At 40.4% G+C, this 15,728-nt stretch overlaps 1 protein-coding gene across 2 annotated transcripts in view; it reads right to left on the minus strand.

The window, feature by feature from the left end:
- Nucleotides 1–15,728, minus strand: part of SLC8A1 (solute carrier family 8 member A1) — a 289,944-nt gene that overhangs the window by 247,166 nt on the left and 27,050 nt on the right. The gene's annotated exons all lie outside the window — the stretch shown is intronic.

Consider the following 15,728-nt stretch of genomic DNA (forward strand, 5'->3'; position numbering starts at 1 on the left):
AGAGATACGGCAAAAAATAAAGCAGCTTTGAGGTGCCCAAAACTTGAATCAGACACTATGCTGTAGTAAGTGTCCTTTGCTAATGAAAATGACTTAAATGTTGCTGCGTTTAGTGGCTAGATGAGTACGGTCCGGTTCTGGGCATGCGCAGATTAAATTTGAGGATTATACGCACAAAATTGGCATTTACATTCCTTGATGAATCAGGCCCCCAATGTCTAAGGCAGTTCCAGCTCTAAATGTGAACTTGCTGAAGGACTTGTCCATCTCTGTCTATTGGTCAGAAATGAGATAACATGTATCAACTAAGTGCACTGTGCCAAAGAGTTACACTAAATGCTACAGTGACGTCTGCTCCAGGTTAAATGGTCCATGTGAAAAATGGTCAGATAGATTAGTAAGTATACACTGCTTAAAGCAAGAAATAATGAGAAGTAATGCTAATAATATATCAAAATGTATAATGTTTCAAGCTTTTTTAACTAGACTGTTGATTTTCAGTTCTAAACTTTCTGTTGCAGTAAAATGAGCCACAAGAGAAGTAAGGTAATAATGCTGGCTTTCTAGACTAAGTTGTTTTATTCTTTATGACCGTCTAAAAATGCAACAGTTATACACAAGGGGGAAAGTGTGCGCCAATCTGTTGATCTTTCGGTTAAGACACAAAACCGCAGGTGAGACATTTAACTACATGACTTGGAAATGATTTTGAAACCCACAGGTATAATTACATTTTAGTATGAATGCAGAACAGACATCACAGATGTCCTTATTAAAATAAAAGCAAAAAAGAGAACAAATAGATTGCTGGGCAATAAAAGGAAGCAATTTTGAAGAATAAACCAGAATTTACATTTTCAATAGACAGCACCTTAATAGTGTTCCACAAAAGCTGAAAATGTTTAAACGCAACCATTTACCTGTAAGCTTGTACTACCACGTGACTCAAATAAACAAGGATCACTTGTCAGAGATTGGTCAATTGTTTTCTGTGTTTGGTCAAACTGTGATTTACATTATATATAATTACATAATTCACACCCTAATCCTTTATTACTACTGGGCCTTATAGTATTGGCATTTGAAAGCACAACAGTCCTTTACGCCTAAGTATTGTCACAGAGCAGAGGAGTTTGGCACAGAGCATCACAGGGCAACATATGGCATGACAGAAATATATATACGGTGGTAAAAGAGCTTAATATCTTTGATTACTACTGTCATACTTGCCAACTCTCTCGGAATGTCCGTGAGACTATTGGTTTCCGGGTAGGTGTCCCTGGACTTCTGGAGAGCATGCCATTCTCCTGTATCCAGCACACTTCCTAGTAAAGTGGTCAGTATGGGAGCCCCCACAATACAACTTGCTGTGAATCGCTTAATTCTGGCCCTGCCCTCCCTGTGGCTATATGGTGCTTTCTCATCATTGCATCACAGGGAGGGGCCAGAACTGCGCTATTCACAGCACCACACCCCCTCTACCCCCAGACTTCACCTCCCTTCTGGGATCTCTCCCGTAGGGGAGCTGAAAAAAAAGTTGCCATGCATGACTACTGTAATGGCAATATATGGTCAGAATCATAACTGCAGCTACAGTATGATAACCAATCCCTAAAATCAAAGGTCAGGTAATATTAGCCACACTTCACAATTTGGGTTTATTAATTTGAGCAAATGGAATATCATTGTGGCATGTGAGAGATCAGGTATTGCAGAGAATTGTCACATGTGTGATGTCATTGTTCTGCTGCAATGCAAATCTCTGCAAACGTCACATACACTGGTCATTCCAAAGGCATACCTTCCAACTTTAACCTATGCTGCCCCCAGCTTCTCCTTTAAAAACACCCCCCAAATGCTGTGTGCACCGGTCTCTGATCTGCAACACAAGGGCAGTCATCAGCTGTACACCTCCCAACCATATGTGTTTGAGCAACTGTAACCTACAGCAATCAATATGTGTTTTTTAAGTCTTGCTTGTTTAAAAACTATAAGATTATCAGTTATAAGAGTTCCTACAGTAAAGTATGATTCTCCTCCTACCCTTCTCCCCAAAGAAAGTGTTATCAAACAAGTATTTTAACTAATGTGCTTTAGCTGTGACTTGTGCAATCCTGGGCACATCAGTACTGTAGCAGAAGACCGCAGAATTTGGTATGTTTATATTTCGGTAAACAAAATAGATTACAAGGAATTAAAGCAAACATATTCATTCTCTCTTCCATGTGTTCAGTTGCATGAAAGAGTGCCAAAACTAGCTTTTTTCCCCAGAATTGGGTCAATAGAGAAGCAAATGGATGTCCAACAAGATAAACAGCAAATAGATATAAATACACACACTGCTGCAAAGGCATAAAATGATAAATATCACACAGGAAAGTGTGGAGAGTACTGCTCTGAATACTAGACATGTATGACCACAGCTGTGTAGCAGTCTGGAATTGATTTGTTCTGTGACCATACAATGAACTTTAATCCAGTACTAGCATACATTATTTTGTTTGAGCTGTAACATCATCACAGCCTAAAATAACAGTATCTGTACTCACAAATGAGACAGCTATAGTTTGTAATGTGGCAATAGGAACCAGAAACAGTCCGTCTGCAGATGAATGAAGTCCCAGAATGGGCCCTGCTTCTGAAGATGTGAAACTTTCAATATCCTCCGTGTATTTATACAGTTATTCGCTTTTAAATCAGGTTACGACAAGCCTGGACTGTAAACAGGTCTGCACAAACACAGAGTGATAGAAGAAGGAATTGTATTAGGAAGATGCTTTCACGAAACAAGCCATTACCATTTGGCACTAACCATCATTTGAAGCTGGTCTAAATTTACAGACACTCTGTCTATGTTCTACTGGGATTACCTATTGATTCTTATCATCATGAACTGTGAGCTAAGAGCCAAGTCAGTCTTACTACTTGTAGTTTTCTTTCTCTCTCTCTATATTATATATACGGTATATATATATATATATATATATATATATATATATATATATACACACACACACACACACAGAGGGAGGGAGAGAGAGAGAGAGGGACGGAGGGAGGGACGGAGGGAGGGAGGGACGGAGGGAGGGAGGGAGGGAGAAAAAAAAGAGAGAGAATATATTCATGGTAATTTATTTGTATTATATGCAAATTCTCCCAATACCAGTACACGCAGTTGTCAGGTGATACATATCTATAGTAGACCCTGCTCCTCCTGACAAAGTCCTGAGAAAAAACTTGTTGGGTGTGTAGCTTTGTGCAAAATTTAGATCGTCATCATCAGTTATTTATATAGCGCCACTAATTCCACAGCGCTGTACAGAGAACTCACATCAGTCCCTGCCCCATTATCTAAATTCCCTGACACCAACACAGGACAGACACACAGACTATGGTCAATTTGATAGCAGCCAATTAACCTACTAGTATGTGTTTGGAGTGTGGGTGGAAACCGGAGCATCCGGAGGAAACCCACGCAAACACAGGGAGAACATACAAACTTCCCACTTTACTCCTCACATCCAGTCTATTTCCAGTTCTGTCGCCTCCACCTTCAAAATATTGCTGGAATATACCCTTTTTTTTTTACCTAAGATGCAACCAAAACTATTACCTATCATCTGATCATTTCCTGCCTCAACTACTGCAACATCCTTCTTGCATTCCCCTGATCTATCTACCCTCACGGCACTCATATTCCTCAACAAGACTGAGCTTCTTCTCTTGGTGCTACAAATCCATTGCACCATTCTAGGAATCCCTACACTGGCTCATCATATCCTCCAGTATACAATTAAAATTATTTATACACAGCTACCAAACCCTCAGCACCCAAAAATACATCTCATGAGCAGCGCCCTCCCTACTTTTTGTTTTCACACCTGCATTTATTTTATCTGTCTTCTATGTCCCTGTTTTCTGAATGTCCTTTTCTCTCCCACTATCAAGCACTGCAGAGCACAGAGGCACGAAGAAGAAGAAGAAGAAGAAGAAGAAGAATCAGTTAATTGATTAACTATGAGCTATACAATAGAAGACTGTGAGATTATACATTTGTAATTAACAGGTTGGAGAAGTGCAAAGACATGATGTGGCTGTAGAGCTTACAATTAGAGCTTACAATTAATCAAAATTGATGAGGATTGCAAAACACAATGTTAGCTGCAGTGGTTCTGCGCATGAGTCCCACTGTCAGAACATGATGTTACACTGAAACACTGACCAATAAATCAATCAATAGCATCTAAGGGTGTACAGCACAACATTTATGACTCCTAACTCTAAGTAAAGCCCATTATAATGTCCTTTTAAAATTCATTGCAGTAAAATGTATGGGGTAATTTAATTTAAGTGCAGACTAGACAATACTAATTCAATTAGCATGACAGGGCACCCACTCATTTTGTAAGGTGTGAATATTATATTTTTTGAATAGGGTCTACAATTATATATTTGCAAACATAAACTTCTTTTTATTGCTTTATTATATAGTGCCTTGTGTATTATGAGTGTATTGTAGAGTTGGATGTATGTTTAATTTTTGCCTGCATCCATATCCAAATTGTTGTGCATGTTACACTTAAGAGGCGGAACGGCGGAGAGAAAAAGTGTAAGCAAAGTACAAAAAGTGCACTGTTAACATAACTGTGGCTCAGATACACCTGCCAGAAGATGTATCTATTGCTGGAGAGCAGGTCCTCAATGATGATGAAACTGCAGCACTAGATAGCCACTTGTGATTCGCTGGCTGGGTATTGAACCCAGTTGAGAGTACTTAATTTATTAGCATTGAAGCTATAGTATATGAAACCATGACTGAGTAAACTAGTAGTCCGAAAGCAAAGGAGAAAAACCAGGAATCAGGAAAGAAGATGGGGTAATGTGGTGGAGAGCAGAGAACAAGTGTGAGAAAAGCTGGTGAGCAGGGGCTATGTGTGAGAAAAGCTGGTGAGCAGGGTCTATGTGTGAGAAAAGTTGGTGAGCAGGGGCTATGTGTGAGAAAAGCTGGTGAGCAGGGGCTATGTGTGAGAAAAGCTGGTGAGCAGGGGCTATGTGTGAGAAAAGCTGGTTAGCAGGGGCTATGTGTGAGAAAAGCTGGTGAGCAGGGGCTATGTGTGAGAAAAGCTGGTGACCAAGGGCTATGTGTGAGAAAATCTGGTGAGCAGGGGCGATGTATGAGGAAAGCTGGTGAGCAGGGGCTATGTGTGAGAAAAGCTGATGAGCAGGGGCTATGTGTGAGAAAAGCTGGTGAGCAGGGGCTATATGTGAGAAAAGCTGATGAGCAGGGGCTATGTGTGAGAAAAGCTGGTGACCGGGGACTATGTGTGAGAAAAGCTGGTGACCAAGGGCTATGTGTGAGAAAAGCTGATGGGCAGGGGCTATGTGTGAGAAAAGCTGATGAGCAGGGCCTATGTGTGAGAAAAGCTGGTGGGCAGGGGGCATGTGTGAGAAAAGCTAGTGGTCAGGGCGTGTGAAAAAAGCTGGTGGGCAGGGGGCATGTGTGAGAAAAGCTAGTGGTCAGGGGGTGTGAGAAAAGTTGGTGAGCAAGGGGTATGCGCGAGAAAAGCTGGTGGGCAGCAGGGGACATTTAAGGGAAAGTCTGATGGGCAGGTGAGAGAAAAGCTTGTGGTCAGAGGGGCATATATGAGAAAAGCTTGATGACAGTGGAGCATTGAAGAGAAAGGCTGGTGGGCAGCATGGGGCACCAACAAAAAATATTTAGCAAGATAAGACAGACTGGCGGGGCACTTCGGTAAGTGTGGCACCCTCCTGCTGTGCTTACCAGGCTTACAGTGTTCTGCGGGCCCTGAGTGTAACCTGTGTATAGTTATCAGTGTGTATCAAGTTTGTGATGTTCGAGTGACCTCTAAATTGTGATCAGTGTTTATAGGTTAAGCAAAGAGAGTGGTATGGACCAATTGAAGGAGGGTGGGCCCAAACCAGTATCTTGCCTAGGGTCCCATGTTTATGTCATGGCCAGATTTCCTACTGAGAGGTCGTAAGGGAACACTGGACTATATACCTCTCCTTGGCATTAATGGTTATGGAGAACCCCCGTTGTTCCTTTTAAGATACACTGTACTGATATTATTTATTATATTATTTAATAAAACAATAAAATGGTGAATCTGCTGACATGATCTATTTAAACTGCAAAAACACAGTAATACAAGTAAAAAATATGTGGGTTTGCTATTCAGTAGGACACTAGGGGAAAAAAATCTATTTTCGTGTTCCATAGAATATGCTAAAACAGAACATACATACAGATAAGGAAAGGAAAGACATTAAATTATAGTGGAATAAAAGGCCAAGCCCCTCGTGAGTCCTTAATAGCTGCTTAAGCTGCTTGCATTAGACTGATACAGTCAACTCTAAAGCTGAAAAGAGTAATAAAATGTTAATCTTGAAAAATATAGGTTTGATCTGGGGGGAGGGGGGGTATGAGCATTTTATTTTAATACTACTATACTAGAAAAACAATGTTAGTCCCTTTTTGATTTTTCATCAAAATATGGATTATATGATTTAAAGGAGTTTACCATAAATTGGAAAACATATAGTTATTCAGTGACACAGTTCCACAGCAGTTTTAGTGATCTGACTTTTTGACTGAATGTTAAATTATATGAAGGCCAAATTATATGTCAGTGACCTATATATCTGTACACTTCAACGTTTCATTGCACTGCACCACGTTTTACAAGATAATGATGAAGCACAGCATGCATTCAAAAGCATGCCATCAGGCAGACTCAAGCACAATTCCCCACAGAAAAAATGAGCACATTATTTATTTAAAAAGCTTATCCTGAGGCAGGAAAGGTGCATATTGATTAAATGAAAATAATCAGAGCACAATTCAAAAAAAACAAAACTTTATTCCTCAAGGTCAATAACAGTGTAAGCCAGTAACGCAAATATATGCACAGCTATCAATATTCCTTTCTTCTTATCCTAACAATATCTATATTTATAGTTTCCAGGGGAAACAAATCTAGAAATAATAAAGCTCTGCACTTAACTTTCAATCATCATTGCAAACCTTTAAATCATATCCATCGGAAAAATCAATAACGCACCGAATACAGTTAGATAAATTCATTTCAGAAACTAGCAAAAGCATGGTGTGGAAATGTAGCAGAATAAAATGACATGAATGACTTTTTGGGGCAAAATGTCCTGTGTTTCAGAGTGTATAATTGCTTTCATGCACTTTTCAACAGACATGCTCCACTTGAGCTACATGCTTTATAAATTGTGCCTCTCACCATTTGATGTTTTTTTTATCCTTTCAGCATAGTGTCTACAGAGCATGCTCATTTACATTGCCTTACAGGCATGCTAAGTAGGACACATTGATCAAACTTTACAGAATGTCGCATCATATTGTACACAGCGAAACAATAACATAAAATCAGATCTAAGTGAACAACGCTGGAATCGGAAGAATTCCGAAGCTCACTGACAAGAGACAGCTATTTGCCTCCTAAAATTGTCACTTAGAGGCAATACAAGCTACTGATCCCTTCACCTCTGTAATGTGTTTAGTGAGTTAATTGGTGGTAAAATAACTAAGTACAAAAGGTGTCCTTTAACGTAACATAATGCTCCCCAGGGACCAATTTATTAATCAGTGAGCGTTCTTGAGACATAATAGATTCACATTCATTTGTACTAAGTCAGGAAGTACCGGGAGGTATGGTCCAGTTATGGGCAGTCTTAGCATCTTTTGAGCTATGTAAAGGAGTTAATTACATTTGTCTGTTTTCCTGCATTTGTCTGTTACTATTGCCTTGAATGATTATTCACATCTTCACATCAGCAGAAGACAAATTCCAGCATTATAGCTAGCTCACATTTTCACACTAATACAGAAATAAGAGCTCTAGCTATGCCTACTCAATGTCACTTCAACTTATTCTCTGTGTCTAAAGGTGCTGGTCCACCTCTGCACTATAGTGATCACTATGGAGAGTGCTATGATCGCTGAGCGAACAGCTGGTCAAGTGAGCCAAAATGCTTCACCATTTTCAGTCCATTTAGTGACTCTCAGCTGACCTCTTTAAATACAGCATTGGCTTTTAGTGTACAGAGGTAATCAAACACCATACCTATATCAAGGTTATGTGACTGTTTTTCAGTTTATGAGATATGCTGAGAATCTATTGCAACTATACATTACCATGAAAAGAGCACCTTCTAATGTTGGACACACGCTGCAATATCACAGACTATTTTGTGCAACTGGCCCAATATCACAGTGCTTGTGGCCATAACACAATGGTGATGATCAATAATGAGCCTATAGGAAGGGCAGTTGGAAGATGACCAGTTTGTGTAGCCACCTTCTGATAGCACTAACCGAAGTGATCCGGCCACTCAGCACAAACAATAACCATCCTCCAAATTGACCATCAACATTGCAGGATTCTAGTGTGCCCATATGCCATTGTTCCTGTTTCTGTATGTCTGCTCTCCAAGAGACTGCAAGCTCTGCAAGGAAGGGAGTGCTAACCTGCTCTGTAAAGTATTATTAGCAATCACTATTTACTCTGTACTCTTGTGGTGCTAATAAATGTTTACATACATGTGTCATACTGGCCACACACATTACAATCCTGTAAATCCTGTCATGTGGATGGCCAAATTAAACGATGTTTGGTGTTTGGCTGAGTGCATGGGATGCATGTGCTATGAAACCCAATGAAAAGCAACCTGAGGAAAATAATTTGTAAGATTAGTTTTGAAATCATTTGATTTAGGAGTTTGTTGGATTTTAACTGCCATGAAGTGACAGAGATGAGGATTAAAGCTTATAGTACCTCACTTACTGTGAACCCCCCCTCTGAAAAGTGTCCCAAAGGAATCACGTCATCCATGCCCCGCCAAGCCTTCTTTATACTTGAAGGAGAGGTAGGATCAAGGAATGTGGCCAGCTCTCCCAGGAGTCCAGGATAGTAAAACTGTGGTGTGCCAGCAGAATGGGCATGCAAACAAAATGGGGCCCAGCCCGCATCACAACTAACTCCCCTCATTTGCTCTAAAAACTCACATGCATTGCCATGTGCACCAGTGGCAGGTACAAGTGACACGTATTCATGTATGCTCTGTGCAGAGTGGCGGTGAACTCCCAACATTCCAACATTTGGGTCAAAGATGCTGACTATCTGAACGGAATTGGGAGATATGGAGCATGAAGGTCAGCTCGGATACAGACCCACCTTAAAAGGTCCTTCTTTGGAGTGTCAGCATGCTAATAAGGTCACTAACCGACTGTAAGCGCTGGTTGTCTGCTGGAGCAGAAGGATTCTCCTAACAATCAATGGAATGTTCTTTGAGACATGGAGCTGTTAAAGCTACCTCTTAGTAGCAGGAAATTGAAGATGGAAGCAGTTGAATAGTTTTATTTTCCAAAATACTTTTAAAATAAACAAATATATAGAGTGAGAATGTGTTAGAAGTTGAGTTAGTCTTTGATGGACCGAGTAAACCTCATGTCACAAGGATATGTCAGCTTGCTGTTTCAAAAATGCAAACTATCTGTTCCAACAAAAATGTATTATACAGTATAATGTACAAAAAAACAAACAAAAATGATGAAATACTGACAATGGCATCTTACTGTGTTTGTATCTGATGCTCAAGTCAGGCAGGAAAGCAAATTAAACAAAAATAATTTTGTACAGAAGGTCACACCTGTCATTTACTGTGTTCATGATTGCTGAGTCATCAATCCTCCATATATTGTCTCATATATATCTTTATACTGCCATAAAGTTCACAGAGAGCTCCAGGAAAATGAGGGAACAGTTGGCTATCAGTTTCTATTATAGAATCAAGAAATTCTATATAGGTTGTAAGGTTGTAAGGGATTGCCGCTCATGAAAATGACACCTGAGTGCTGAATAACCCAACATATAGAGAAAGTTTCAGGCTCCCACAACTAATCATGGTTAATGCCGTAAGCTGGAGAAAGTCCAATACCTTTAAGGCAAATTGATCTATACTTTATTGTTATTTTTACTTGCCTTCCTCTGGATCAACTAGGAATTTTGAGGAGAAAGGCTTGAACCATTGGATTTGGTCTTTTTTTCAACCCCAGTATCTACATAAGTATGCATTAATATAACAGTACACAAATTGTGAAGTTACAGTTTTATAAATAAAGTTATGTATTGGGAATTTATCATTCCAAAGTAGAGACTCAAGATATGGGCGACGAGAAATACTGGCATCACCACTGGTCTGGAGGAGAGATTTGTTCTCTAATTACCAGTGTATAACATCTGGAAATGGCAATTAGCGTATTTATCATCTGGACGAAGAAGTAAAGAAGCTTCTTCTTTACCTACAGATGGCACGTTGTACTTACAATTTTATATATTTTTATGAGCTTTACATATGTTAGGCTTTAAATAAAAGTGTTTGCTGTATTTCTATGTTATTTTCAGCATGCCATTCTGCACAATTGTGGGTTAATATTGGTTTATTTTTAAATACTCTGCTTAATTTTCAAAATTTTGACTGCCATATGAAACATATTTCTTCCATTTTATTTTATGAATAACAGTAACATAATAAATAGTAAAAATCCAAATTTGAGTAGGCAGCCAGCGCATTGCCCACATCAATGAAATGCATCGCCACCACAAATGCAAGCTGTCATACAGAGCATGTATGAAGCCTTGGTTATAGAAAGTTTTTAAGTAACAAACCAAAGCACAACAATTACTTGTTATTGTAATAACTATCTGACTAATAATGATATAATAAGTATCATGGAAACTTATTTAGTTTTGTCAGATGGAATATAGAACGATTTAGTTAATCTTCAAGGAATTATGGAAACCACAGTTGGTTATAATGGGTAATTGGAAAAACTGTGAAACTACACTGATTTTCTACCATATTGTTTAATTGACTGCAAATCATAAAAAAAGTCAGTTGATCGATATTCTACCTCAATTTTCCAAGTTTGTTTTGCTATTATTCTATATTATGTCTACCTTTTGTGGCTTTGACAAGTAAGCAAACCTCAATATATTGAAGGTCACTAACGGCTTTGTCAGTTCCCAAAAAACTGTCAGTATCTGATCAAACTTTCATATTCTTCAGCAAGTGTTCAGGGGTGCAGTTTTTCCAATGAAGAAACCGTGTTGATACATCTTTGAGAACTTGCAATACACTGTAGCATACACACACATATATATCAATCTATATCAGGTTCCTGGATAAATTTATCTTACAGTTATCAGCCAGTGCCAAAGGTTAGGGGCCAGCATGTTTATAATATACAATTTGTGACTTACACAGCGGTTCCCCAAGTGTGTGCTACAGCTCCCTGGGGTCCCTCGGCAATCTCACAGGGGTGCCGCGGCCAGGGCCGGTGGTAAGCAAGGCGGGGGACTACTTGGTAATTATTTTGGCTTAGGGGTGCCTTGAAAAAACTTATGGAGACCCTAAGTGTGACTCAAAAGTTTGAGATCCAATGAGTTACACAATTTTGCTAGAGATGGGGTCATTTTGGTCTACATCTAAAATAGCATCCTAGCTATGCCTATGTCCAGTATATAATTATCCCCAAGTATTGTATATTCACACATTTCACCAGCCTGGGCTTCTATAACACACACACCAGCCTGTGATCCCATCACACACATCATACCAGCCTGCGCTACCATCACACACATCATACCAGCCTGTGTTCCCATCACACACATTATACCAGCCTGTGCGCCCATCACACACACATCATACCAGCCTGTGATCCCATCACACACATCATACCAGCCACTGCTCCTATCACACACATCATACCAGCCTGTGATCCCATCACACATTATACCAGTCTGTGCTTCCATCACACACATACCAGCCTGTGCTTCCATCACACACATCATACTAGCCTGTGATCCCATCACACACATCATACCAGCCTGTGATCCCATCACACATTATACCAGTCTGTGCTTCCATCACACACATCATACCAGCCTGTGATCCCATCACACACATCATACCAGCCTGTGATCCCATCACACACATCATACCAGCCTGTGATCCCATCACACACATCATACCAGCCTGTGATCCCATCACACACATACCAGTCTGTGCTTCCATCACACACATCATACCAGCCTGTGATCCCATCACACACATCATACCAGCCTGTGATACCATCACACATTATACCAGTCTGTGCCTCCATCACACACATACCAGCCTGTGCTTCCATCACACACATCATACTAGCCTGTGATCCCATCACACACATCATACCAGCCTGTGATCCCATCACACACATCATACCAGCCTGTGATCCCATCACACACATCATACCAGCCTGTGATCCCATCACACACATACCAGTCTGTGCTTCCATCACACACATCATACCAGTCTGTGATCCCATTACACACATCATACCAGCCTGTGATCCCATCACACACATACCAGTCTGTGCTTCCATCACACACATACCAGCCTGTGATCCCATCACACACATCATACCAGCCTGTGATCCCATCACACACATACCAGTCTGTGCTTCCATCACACACATACCAGCCTGTGATCCCATCACACACATACCAGTCTGTGCTTCCATTACACACATACCAGCCTGTGATCCCATCACACACGTGCCAGTCTGTGCTCCCATCACACACATACCAGCCTGTGATCCCATCACACACATACCAGTCTGTGCTTCCATTACACACATACCAGCCTGTGATCCCATCACACACGTGCCAGTCTGTGCTCCCATCACACACATACCAGCCTATGATCCCATCACACACATACCAGCCTGTGATCCCTATCAGTATCAAGACTAGCAAAGCATTTTTCCTTTGCTGACGACCAGCTATCACATCCAGAGATGTTAATAGTAATCGGAGGAGGCTTTTTTAAATAGAAAGAAGCCCTAGATCCTAAACACTTGGATCTAGTGCTTTCACCCTATAATAAATAGATCCTATAGTCTGCAATAATTAAATGTAATATAAATGTAATATATGCTATGTATTGAAACAGTCAATACATATATGTATTGAAAATATGTTTTTTATGCAAAAAATATATTTTTTGCATAAATTATATAAACTATATAAAAAATAACTTACATATACCTAAAACCCTGAGCTTATCAATAAGTAAAAACCCAAATGTCCACATCTGAATAGTTATCTAAGATACAGGATAGTAACTTATTATTTGCAACCAAAAAATATCAGCTACAATGTTTATGGTGGCTAGCAATGATTAACTATGTGTACTAATAACTAACATTTATCTGCATTATTTGTATACCTAATTTCTAGATAACAGCATTGTAAGCAAAAGAAAATACAATAATGTAGATGTGCATCAGCAACTTTCAAACAATTCTGAGTTACTACAGAAATAGTATACACGTTGCCTACACACATGGAGATCCTTTGTGGATGAGGATGTCACTAGTTCCTAATGACATCACTTGGGAATGAAACAACTTCACTAATGTTACTGGTTCATAACAAGTTCATACATCATAATTGTCCCGATTTAAGCGGCAGTGAACAGAAGCCGCAAGCCCCTGCCACTGGTATGCCATACTTGCCAACATTTTTGTTTGGGCTTCCGGGAGAATGCCGGTGAGGAGGTGGGCGTGCAGGGGGCGGGGCGCCAAAAAGTGCGTCATTTTGGCCCCGCCCCCGTGACGTAATGACGCAAACCGCGTCATTTCACAGCGGGGGGGCGAGCCAAACGCAGTGATTCCGGGTGAATCGTGGCGTTTGAACCGAATTCTGCCCACTTTACTAGGAAGTGGGCAAATCAGGGAGATCGCCACACTCTCCCGGGAGTCCGGGAGACTCTCGCAAAATGTGGGAGTCTCCCGGACATTCCGGGAGAGTTGGCAAGTATGTGGTATGCACAGCAGTGAATAGATCTTTTGAGAGGAGTGGTGGTGTTTTAAGGGGTGACCTAGAACTAGGAAAGTGCTAGATACACCCCAGAGGTGCCACCGCACCCCATTGTCATGTGGCCATACCCCCTTAGCTGTATGTGAATTGATGGGCTGAATTCCTATGAATATTGGTTCAGCCCACATAACAGGTTCAGTCCACTGCATGTATGTGACCAGTATATTAAAAGTATACCTGCCACCTACACAAAAGTGGAGGAATGCAGTTCATGGGCTAAAAAAATACGCAGCCTATTAATTTGCTAGAAAACAGGGGTATCGCTGCCTAATATTCATGAGGCCTGACTTATATTCATGATGTACTGATTCCAAGTGAATAGGTTAAGTCTCATGAATATTAGCCCAGTCAACAATAAGGATACACTTACTGTGTGTTGGCAGGGCCGGATTAAGGGAATGGAGGCCCCTGGGCTAAGGGGCCCTCCATTCCCCGCGAGGCCCCCAATGTGAGCCGTCCGCCGCCCCCCACCCCCCGCGAGGACCCCCCCAAGCACTTACCTGTCAGTGCAGTCCTCCGTCCCCGGCGCGCTGTAAGCTCCTTACTGAGGAGATCTCGCGAGAGTTCATGAACTCAGTAAGCAGTATCCTCAGTAAGCAGACTACAGCGCGCCGGGGACGGAGGACTGCACTGACAGTACTCAGCAGCATCGATCGGGCCGGGGGCGCCCCCGCCCCCGACCGATCAATAATGCTGCTGAGGAGTTTGAAGGGCCCCCTGGATGCCCGAGGCCCCTGGGCTATAGCCCAGTTAGACTTCGGGTTAATCCGGCCCTGTGTGTTGGTGACAAATTCTCTCCAAGAACTATTGCTACTTGCAAGTGTTTTTCATGAAATATTTCCTTAAGATAAAATGCAAGTCATTTTGTGATGGCTTACCTCTAGCAAGCAAATACCAAACACATCAAACTAAATGTTAACTGCACTGTCTACATTGTGGATATAACATTCCATTTTCCATTGCGTAAGGAATGGCTTTTAATAAATAATTATATTTCAAACTCCGGCTCTAAGCAACAGCATGGAAACGTGTTAACTAACAAGTTAGAGTACAGAAACCCAATGCTGCAGATCACAATTAGTGTATTACTTACAAATGCAAAATTATTACTTATTTATTTCTATATACACAAGGGAAGCAATATAATTTCTTGAAAAAGAAAAATCAGTTGTAAGAGACACCTAAAATCCCTGGCTATACGTTTAAAGACTAATTATTAGATGTACACAGAATAAAAAGCTCTGCCGTCCTGACATTTTTTTTTTTTTTTTATGTAAACAGTAAACTTATTTTTACCCTACATAAAACAAAGAAAATTAATGTATGAGGCATGTTGTAAATGTTATAGGTGACTGTCTCTCTCAGTTCTCATCTCATAGACCTAATCACCTTAGCAGTAAATATTTAAAGAGCTTCATTTACCATGTGTTGCAAACCATAGATGAGTGTGACATAGGCTAATAGTAACAGTGATATTATCCAGAAAGTTGTCCATTCATTCAACATTTATTCATGGCATTTTTCTGGTTGAGTTGCCATTTAATAACTTCTGATTCTAACTTTCATATGACGGGTTGTGTTTGTTTGAGTTTACCCCTTTGGTATAATGTATATGTATATTGGTATATGATCATATATATTGTTTCAGTATTCTGCTACTAGAACAGTTTAAAAACTGCACCAAGAACCAATGATAAGTCTATGGCTGCAATTGATATTTCTTATTATTTTTTGTAAAAGGTCACAACTCTAGCT

The sequence above is a fragment of the Mixophyes fleayi genome, chromosome 3, assembly GCF_038048845.1.
Source record: "Mixophyes fleayi isolate aMixFle1 chromosome 3, aMixFle1.hap1, whole genome shotgun sequence".
Classification (NCBI taxonomy): Eukaryota; Metazoa; Chordata; class Amphibia; order Anura; family Limnodynastidae; genus Mixophyes; species Mixophyes fleayi.